Raw genomic sequence first — 10,561 nt, 5'->3', positions numbered from 1 at the left:
CAGCTCCTGTTTCATATGCTGCTAGAAAGCAGAATGATGCCGCATTGGATGACTTGCTGCAGGATGGCATTATCAAGCGGGTGAAGACAGCAGATTTTGCATGCCCGATCATAGCTGTTACGAAACCGGATGGGAGCATGAGAGTCTGTGGCAATTACAAGCTCACAGCAAATAAGGTGCTGAAAGTTGAGCAGTATCCTCTTCCAACCTTGGAGGATCTCCTGCAGGAACTAGAAGGAGGAGAAAAGTTCTCTACATTAGACCTCTCCCATGCCTATCATCAGATAGAGTTGGACCCTGAAGCTCGGAAGTTCACCACAATCAATACACACAAAGGTCTCTTCGAGTATACCAGGTTACCTTTTGGGATATCCAGCACACCAGCCATGTTCCAAAGACCAATTTGAGCCTGCTAGCGGATATTCCCATGTGCAAGCCGTATCTGGATGATATCATCATCAGCGGAAAGACTGACGAAGAGCACCTCAGGAGCCTGGAAGCGGTCTTGTCAAGACTAGAGACCAGTGGGCTACTTCTGAAGAAGGAGAAGTGTGCACTGATGCAAGAGTCAGTCGACTATCTCGGACATTGACTGAACAAGAATGGTTTTAGTTCTCTTCAAGACAAAGTTGATGCGGTGCGGGAAGCAAAGTGGCCTGTGAACCAAAGGCAACTGCAGGCATACCTAGGTTTACTTGGGTATTACAGGAAGATTGTACCTAACCTGTCACAGGAGATTGCACCTTTGACTCTAATGCTGAAGGACGAGTACAGATCAGCAGATTCAAAGAGTGGGAGGAGAAGCAGCGAGCCGTTTCAAATTGATTCCAAGTTCAAATGGGGAAAGGAACAAGAGCAGGCATTCCAGATCCAAGCGTCTCCTGCAGAGTGACAGTGTGCTGACGCATTACGATCCAACCAAAACAATCCTGCTCCAAACGGATGCAAGCCCCTATGGCTTAGGTGCTGTGATAAACCATGTGGACTCAGATGGACAAGAACGGCCGATAGCTTTTGTCTCAAGCCCAGCAAAGTGAACTACGCACAATATGAAAAGGAGGCTTTATCCATAATTTTCGGAATTAAGACGTTCCACAAGCAGTTACATGGGAGGACTTTCACCATTGTGACTGATCACAAGCCTCTGAAGGGACTATTTGGAGACCACAAGCCTGTCAGCCCATTGGCATCTGCTCGCGTAGCAAGATGGCATATGATCCTGTCTGCCAACAGTTGTAAAATTGTCCATATAGAAGGCAAGAAACACCAGAATGCAGATAACCATATAACAATTACAGCACGGAAACAGGCCATCTCGGCCCTTCTAGTCCGTGCCGAACACGTATTCTCCCCTAGTCCCATCTACCTGCACTCAGACCATAACCCTCCATTCCTTTCCCGTCCATATAACTATCCAATTTATTTTTAAATGATAAAATCGAACCTGCCTCCACCACCTTCACTGGAAGCTCATTCCACACAGCTACCACTCTCTGAGTAAAGAAGTTCCCCCTCATGTTACCCCTAAACTTCTGTCCCTTAATTCTCAAGTCATGTCCTCTTGTTTGAATCTTCCCTACTCTCAGTGGGAAAAGCTTATCCACGTCAACTCTGTCTATCCCTCTCATCATTTTAAAGGCCTCTATCAAGTCCCCCCTTAACCTTCTGCGCTCCAAAGAATAAAGACCTAACTTGTTCAACCTTTCTCTGTAACTTAGCTGCTGAAACCCAGGCAACATTCTAGTAAATCTCCTCTGTACTCTCTCTATTTTGTTGACATCCTTCCTATAATTAGGCGACCAAAATTGTACACCATACTCCAGATTTGGTCTCACCAATGCCTTGTACAATTTTAACATTACATCCCAACTTCTATACTCAATGCTCTGATTTATAAAGGCCAGCACACCAAAAGCTTTCTTTACCACCCTATCTACATGAGATTCCACCTTCAGGGAACTGCAGTTATTCCTAGATCCCTCTGTTCAACTGCATTCCTCAATTCCCTACCATTTACCATGTACGTCCTATTTTGATTGCGTTGATGCGTTGTTGCGCTTGCCGATCCACGAAGAGGACTCGTCATGGAATCACCCTGAGCTCGTGGAGCTTGATGAAGCACCAGAGGCACGCATCAACTTGCTCACCTATCTGGACACACGCCCTGTTGATGCACAGGACGTGAAGAGAGCTACCAAGAAGGACAGAGTTCTTTCCAAGGTGAAGAACCACATCATGGAAGGATGGCCAAGTGCAAGGAATCTTCCAGTAAAGCCCTTTGCCAGCAAGAAAGAAGAGCCGTCAGTTGAGGATGACATAATCCTGTGGGGACCACGAGTGGTTATTCCAGATAATCTGGAGATGAGGACTAGAATCCTCGACGAACTTCATATCACACACCCTGGCATTGTGAAAATGAAGACCTTGGCAAGGTGGTGGCCAGGAATCAACAAAGAGTTGGAACAAGTGAGGTGTCCAAGCTGTCAGCAGAGTCAACATAGTCCTGTTGCAGCCCAAATCCATCCATGGGAGTTTCCTGAGAAACAGTGGAGTAGGATTGACTGTGACTATACCAGCTTCGATGATGAGAATTTGCTGATTGTGGTTGATGCTCACAGCAAATGGATTGAAGCCATTCGGGTGAGACACGCGACAGCAGCAGCAACAGTGGTTGCCCTGGGACCCAACTCATGGGTTACCGGAAATGGTGATAACAGACAACGGTACGCAGTCTGTGTCTGAAGAATTTGCCAGGTTGCTCAGCAGCAACAACATCTGCCACATTCAAACATCACCCAAACACCCGTCCAGCAATGGACTAGCCGAAAGAGGTGTACAAACGGTGAAAGCAGGTGTGAAGAAAGGAAAAGGATCAGACCTGGAACTAAAGCTCCAGAGGTTCTTGCTGATGTACAGTCACACCTCAAGAAACGACTGGAAAGTCACCCAGTGAACTGATGTTCAGACGAAAGATCCGCAATAAACTTGACAGTCTGCGACCCGATCTCAGCAATTCTGTCCGAAGGAAGCAAGCCTCAATGAAACAGGCAGCAGATCGAGGAAGCAAGGAACAAGTATTTGAGGTGAACAATCATGTCATGGTCAAGAACTTCACATCAAGTCCTACTTGGTTTTACAGAATGATAGCAGAAGTCATCAGTGAAGTCATGTACAACGTAAAGTTGAGTGAGGGAAGAGTCGTGCGTCATCATATAGATCAAATGAGAGCATATTTGCCAAAAGGTGATGAGCACACCGACTTCCAGCAAAGAGAAGTGGCTCAACCAAGCGAGGAGCCACTGATAGTCCTGCTTATTCCAACCACAGCGGTAGATTCTGAAAGAACTGCAGAGAGGGACAAACCTCTAGCCCATAGTGATAACACAACATCACAATCAGAACCACAACCAGAGCCTGATATCGCGGATAACATGCAAAGTCCAACTCAAACAGAGAGACGCAAGTCTAATAGGACTAAAAGAACATCTAAAAGATTTGAGGATTTTGTTCTTTATAAATGAAAACACATAAAGCAATATGTCATTTATTTGGTTTGCCACACCATGTTTAAGGAAGATGGGTGGAATGTAAAAATCATGTGCCAAGTTTACTTTATGCATGATTATTATCACCAGGAGCGCCGGGGAGATGGCCAGGAGATGGCAGTCTGTTCGTTTTTTCAACTTTTTGTTATTTTTAGCGTCTGTTTAAAGTTTGTTTTTATGTTCTTTGGTTTGTTTAATGTGGTGGGAAGAGGGGAGGGGATCGGGGGAAACTTTATTTCAAGTCCTTACCTTCCTGGAGATGTGATCATTTATCGGATCACAGTCTCCGGGCTCTGCGGCCTACCAACGCTGGAGCTGGGAGCCGCCTTGGACTGTCGTGAGCCCCACCGCGGGACGCGAACTTAACATCGGAGCGGATCCCTTGCCTGGGATCGCTCCCACCGCGGACTTACCAACAAGGACTCGCAGTCTTGGGAGAGGCTGTCGGGAGCTACAACGCAGCAGAAGGTTCGTCCAGCCCCAACGCGAGGTTCGATCGCCTGGCGCAGGGGAACTGATAACTCCCCGATGCAGGAGCTGATCGCCTCCATGCGGAAGGCCCGAACGCCGCCGGCTACGGGAGTTAAGACCGTCCCGTCAACGGAGGGCTCGAGGCCCCCGACCAAGGAAGAACAAAGGAAGAGACTTGAACTTTATTTCGCCTTCCATCACAGTGAGGAATGTGTAGGAGCCACTGTGGTGGATGTTCATGTTAGATGTGTTTTTGAGTGTTGCTTTTAATTGTATGACTGACCTGGCCAGTGAAATTCCTCGTATGTTGCAAAACATACTTGGCGAATAAAATCTAATTCTGATTACGGTTATGATGATCTAATTGTAAGATTACTTTAATAATACGACTTGGGAACAGTGCATTAGTCAATTATATTTTGGGTAAAAGATAATATACTGTGAAGGTGAAATTGTGTTACCCGTCTCCAAGTTAAAGGGGGAGGAGTGTTGTGTATGAAAATATGATTAGTATATTGAATGTCTTGCGCAATGGTACGCATGCGCAGAGAGACTCTAGATGGCAATTTCAATACAAGAAGCTTGTTAAGTACCTGTGTGTTCCGAGTCTTATTTTAAGTCCATTTCCAGCACAATACATAACAGGAGGCATGCATTTTTGTTGTAGGAACAAAGGTGTAGACTATTTTCTAAATGGGGAGAATTCAGAAATCAGAGGTGCAAAGGGACCTGGGATTACTGGTGTAAGAGTCCTACAGAGTTAATTTGCAAGTCGAATCGGTAGTAAGGCAGGCAAACACAATGCTAGCATTTATTGCGAGAGAACTAGAATACAAAAACAGGGATGTAATGCCGGGGCTCTATAGGGTGATGGTCAGACCGCATTTGGAGTATTGTGAGCAATGTTGGGCCCCATATCCAAGGAAGGATGTGCTGGCGCTGGAGAGGGTCAAGAGGAGGTTTATGAGAATGAGTGAGTTAACATGCGATGTCACTGGGACTAAGGATGAGGGGCACGTCATTGAAACTTACCGAATAGTGAAAGGCCTGGATAGAGTGGGTGTAGAGAGGATATTTCCACTAGTGGGAGAATCTATGACCAGAGGTCATAGCCTCAGAATTGAAGGATGTTCCTTTAGGAAGCAGATAAGGAAGAATTTATAGTCAGAGGGTGGTGAATCTGTGGAATTCATTGCCATAAAAAGCTGTGGAGGCCGTGAATAGATATTTATAAGGCAGAGGTATGAGAGGCATGTGAGACAATGCAATTCATCATAATCTGGTAGTGTCAATACAATCTAGCTCAGAGGAGATATATTTAAGAAAACATTTTTTTTCCCCCAAGTAAATCTGTTCCCCAAGCCGCGAGGATTTGTACCTCGATATTGCTTTATGTTTGCTGGCTATTGTCTGATCTTCACATAAGCAGCTGTATGGTTGTGGCATTTCAAACAACATGCGGCCTTAATTGAAGTCATGGAAAATATGAAATGTTTAATTAAAGATGAATTGATAGATTGCCTTCTTTGTGATGCAGATAAACAAAGTGGATGCTGAAAGGTTAATGAAATGGAAAACTCACTGATGGATAAAGGACTTCAACAACAGCACTGGAACAGTCATTCGTGTGCAGGAGTGGTGGGGGAGACCTCACTCGGAACCAACAGTAACCAACAGCTCTGAACGGTGTCAAGCTAACACTGAGTGGAAGAGACAATCTGGACCGAGAGGCTGATCCTGAGGGGAGGATTTTAAACAGATGTTGACTGACCTTAATGATTTTCAAAACCGAGAATCTTGGGGTGGGAGGGGAGAACATAGGAACAGTTGAAGTTGAAAGTTGAAATATGAGAACAATTGGAGGGTTGAGTTTGGTGATGGTGGATGTACAATGAGACAGGCTCAATTTTTCAAACTATTAAAACCTTAGTAGATAGAAGATTGGCACAAAGTGCTGGAGTAACTCAGCAGGACCGGCAGCACCTCTGTGGAGAAGGAAAGAATGGGTGATGTTTCGGGTCAAGACCCTTCCTCGGGAGCAGTCCTATCCCTGCTCATATTTTCTATGAACATGAATGAATACAAAGTACATTAACCAGTTCCACAGTTTGCAACTATGTATTCCTCTTGGGCTTACACCATCTCCAAACAACAATTGGACTATCATGGAATCTCATTGCTTGAGGTCATTTGCTGCTGGCCACGATTTGCCCATCCACCACAATCAGTCCAAAGAAGAGCCCCAACCAGAAACATCATCTATCCATTTTCTCTAGAGATGCTGCTTGACCTGCTGAGTTACTGTAGCATTTTTGTCTATCTGTCAAATACAATTGCAAAGTTGTATGGAAGCTTGGCAGGGTGATGTGTGTGTCTGTTTTTATGGGGGGGGGGGGAGAGAAGAGAAAGAGGGAAGGAGATTTAATGTTGTCAATTTAATGTTTACGGATACCACTAATACTGTAGGAGTATGGCATGCAATATTTTGCTGGCAACGTTGTCCACTGGATGTACAAATCTTAAACCAGATAATCCAGTTGACTGCAATCAAATTACTGGTTCGCTGCAACGCACTGGTCTCCCAACTAATCACAATCAACTTGTCAGAATCTTTCTATTAATATCCTTGATCAAAATGTTAAATGTGATTCAAGATGACAAAAGCGGTTTATCAAAGAAGAAACATTGAGACAACGTCACAGCTCCAATGTGGATGCAGTAGTGCAACTTTTAATTAACCCTGGGATCAAAGATGTTACGAGACTTCAGGTTGAATCAAATACATTCCAACTATCGCTTTTGATTATATGCACTTGCACACACATCTGGATGCGATATATCACCTGGTCGGTGGGGGCGCTGCAAGCCGGCAGCCCTGTCAGCAGTGTGTCCGTTCTTTTCTACTTTTCTTGTTATCTTTTAATGTATGTTTTTAATGTTTCTTTGTGTGTCTTGTGTGGGGGGGGTGGTGTGGGGGGGTAAGGGGGAAACCGCTTCGGTCGCCTCCTCCACGGAGAGGCAACTTTTTCCATGTCGCCTCCCCCGTGGCCTAACAGCAAGGATCGGTGTGGCCCTTCCCGGAGACGCGCCCGGGGCTTCAGTGGCGGGCGCAGTGCGGACTCTCGGCGTGGAGCTGGCGAGCTCGGGGGAGCGTACCGTTTGCTGGCCCGCGGCAGCCTGAAGCCGCAGTCTGCAGAGCTCCGGCCGGCGCGGCATCCACAGCCTGGGATCCCTCGTGGGGGACCCGAGGGAAGAAGAGCTCCAACTGCCGGCCTGCGGCCTACTTCTACCGCGGGCACGGCGGGGACTTCCTTACCATCAGGAGCGGTGTCCCTCGCCGGGGATCCCTGTGGCCCTGCAGTCTGGGGTGCTTCTGGCTGCGGCACGAACTTTAAATCTCCGACCGCCGGCCTGCAGCCTACACCAACCTGAAGCCACGGTCTCCAGTGGGGAAGGGCCGATTCTGGACTTACCTGGACTTTTACCTGTCTGCACATCTGGACGCCCGCAGTGACGGCTTATGTGTACAGCCTATTATCTGTAATGCACTACTTAAAGTGTGGCGAAAATTAAATTTGATCGTAATTTATCAAACCAAATTGGACATTACACAGAAAAGACAAAATGCTGACCTTTGCTGAAACAGCAGGAGTGCAGATTATGGCCATCTCTTTCAAAATAGGATGGACCCAATGCCACATCATTAAGTTATGATACTGGCTTGGGTACCTCAAACATATCAGAATCAAACTGGTAAATACATTATACACTCCCAACAGTGTATTTACCTGTAACAAATATTTCTTTCCTTTCAATATCTTGATTGCAGCAAGTTTTTTTTCCATGGAAAAATATAGGCAAAAAAAGCGATGACTGACAGAAATGCAACTCGGTAATCAGGAACAACATACAAAACCAAAATTGGCTGGTGAAATACGTAAAGCTCCAATTGCATTTAACTCTCCTGTACTTACACTGCCCTCAAGTGGCATGTTGGCAGATAATCTAGTGTCACGGTGTCAGGACATTAACCTCAGTCATGCTCTTACCCTTCTTCCATGAGCAGGTGATACAAAAGTTTTATCTGCACTTTCTTTGCAACTGTAACATTGTTTTTCATAAACAAAATAGGCTCTCACCAGGGTCTCCTCTATATCCCGTAGCTCTCCATCCGTCCACTTGTAACAAGGACAGAGTCCCCTTTGTCCTCACCTTCCACCCTACCAGCCGTCATATACAACAGATAATCCTCCGACATTTTCGCCACCTCCTACGAGATCCCACCACTGGCCACATCTTCCCATCTCCTCGTCTTTTGGCTTTCCGCAGAGACCTCTCCCTCGTAACTCCCTGGTCAATTCGTCCCTTCCCACCCAAATCACCCCCTTTCCTGGTACTTTCCCTTGCAACTGCAGGAAATGCCATACTTGTCGCTTTACCTCCCCTGTCGACTCCATCCAAGGACCCAAGCAGTCTTTCCAGGTGAGGCAGAAGTTCACCTGCACCTCCTCTATTGCATCTGCTGTTCTAGGTGTCAACTGCTCTACATCAGTGAGAGCAAGCGCAGGCTTGGCGATCACTTCGCCCAACATCTCCACTCAGTTCGCATTAACCAACCTGATCTCCCGGTGGCTCAGCACTTCAACTCCCCTTCCCATTCCAAATCCAACCTTTCTGTCCTGGGCCTCCTCCATGGCCAGAGTGAGTCCCACCGCAAATTGGAGGAACAGCACCTCATATTCCGCTTGGGCAGTTTACAGCGGTATGAACATTGGACTTCTCCAATTTCAGGTGGTCCTTGCTTTCTCCCTCCTTCCCAGCTCTCCCACAGCCCACTGTCTCCACCTCTTCCTTTCTTCTTCCCACCTCCCCCACCCCCACCCCCACATCAGTCTGAAGAAGGGTCTCGACCCGAAACGTCACCTATTCCTTCGCTCCATAGATGCTGCCTCACCCACTGAGTTTCTCCAGCATTTTTGTCTACCTTTTGTTTTTTCCTCTCTCATTTTCATGTTCTTGATGTATGTAGGTACTTATATATATGGTACAAGATATCTGGATGAAATGCAAAATAAAGTTTTTCGCTGCATCTCAGTAGGCAGTACAACAATAATACACCGTAACATAGATTTGGAATGAACAGGTGATCAATGGTCGTGTGGGCTTGGTGGGCTTGTTTCCATGCACTACCTCTAATGTAAAAAAACATATTACAGATGAAATTAGCTGACGCAGGAAGTCAGACTGATCCTCATAGGAACTGGAGTTAATTCATTATCTCCTCAAATCATGACAATGTCATGGCTGATTTATAACCAAGATTCATTTATTCACCTTTCCCCTACATCACTTTTAATTTTAGCTTTGAATATTAATAATTAATTTTGCATCAATTGTCATTTGTGACCGTGTATTCAAAATTGCAACCATCCTCTGTATGCAAAACATCCTTTGAATATCACTGCTGAAAAGTCTGTTTCTAATATTTAGACAATGTCTCCAGTCCTAGATGCTCTAACCACTGGAAAAACTAAATCCATCTTCCATCAGTTCACTTTACCATAACCCTTTTATCTTCCAAATTCCAGGGAATAAGATTGTCACCAGCTGTAAATTAACCAGAGATACATATGGCTGTAACATACCAATTCTCCATTGGTATTCTAACCTTCCAGATATGAGACCAGTATTTCAAAAGCCCTTTAGTTGTACAAACTTGTGATATTTAATGACCTAGGTCACAGATCCACCAGAAAGAGAAACAGAATTATGCCATTTGGCCCATCGCGTCTGCTCCGCCATTCGATAATGGCCGATCTATTTTCCCCTCTGCACTCCTTTTTCCTGCCTCCTCCCCATAACCTTTAACCCTTACTAATCAAGAATATATCAATCTCCGCTCTAAAAATACCCAATGACTTGGCTTCTACAGGTGTCTGTGGCAATGAATTCCAGATTCACCACCCTCCGGCTAAAGGAATTCCTCCGCATTTCCATTCCAAAGGTACATCCTTTTATTCTGAGGCTGTGCCCTCTCATCCTAGACTCTCCCACTACTGGAAACATCCTCTCCACATCTATTCTATCTATGTCTTTCATTATTCGGTAACTTTCAATGAGATTTCCCCTTCATCCTTCTAACCGCCATCGAGTACAGACCCACAACTTCAAACACTCTTCATATGTTAACCCAATCAAACCCAGGTCCTAACTCTCTAGTCAACTATTGCTTCTAGAATTTTCACCACTTAGTATGTGCTAAATCTTTTTGTCCAAAGAGAATGATCTCCTACCTGTTCAGATAGAAATCTATTCATATGATTAATACCTATATAATTTCATGGCTCTATCTACATTGGTCACAATGCTGTTTGTGGGTCATCACTAAACCTGGCTATCCCAGTATTTACGTTTTTGTTTTAACTACAATGTCCAACAAAGATCCCAGAAGGAAGGAATTCCCTATTCTCAGTGATGAGAATGTGACATCTACTATCATATTGGCAAATGTCAGAGAAGCATTCAAATAGACAGTGAGGGAGAAA

The sequence above is a fragment of the Leucoraja erinacea genome, chromosome 18 (assembly GCF_028641065.1).
Source record: "Leucoraja erinacea ecotype New England chromosome 18, Leri_hhj_1, whole genome shotgun sequence".
NCBI lineage: Eukaryota > Metazoa > Chordata > Chondrichthyes > Rajiformes > Rajidae > Leucoraja > Leucoraja erinaceus.
The sequence above is the reverse complement of the archived record's forward strand: the minus strand, read 5'-3'. Positions refer to the sequence as shown.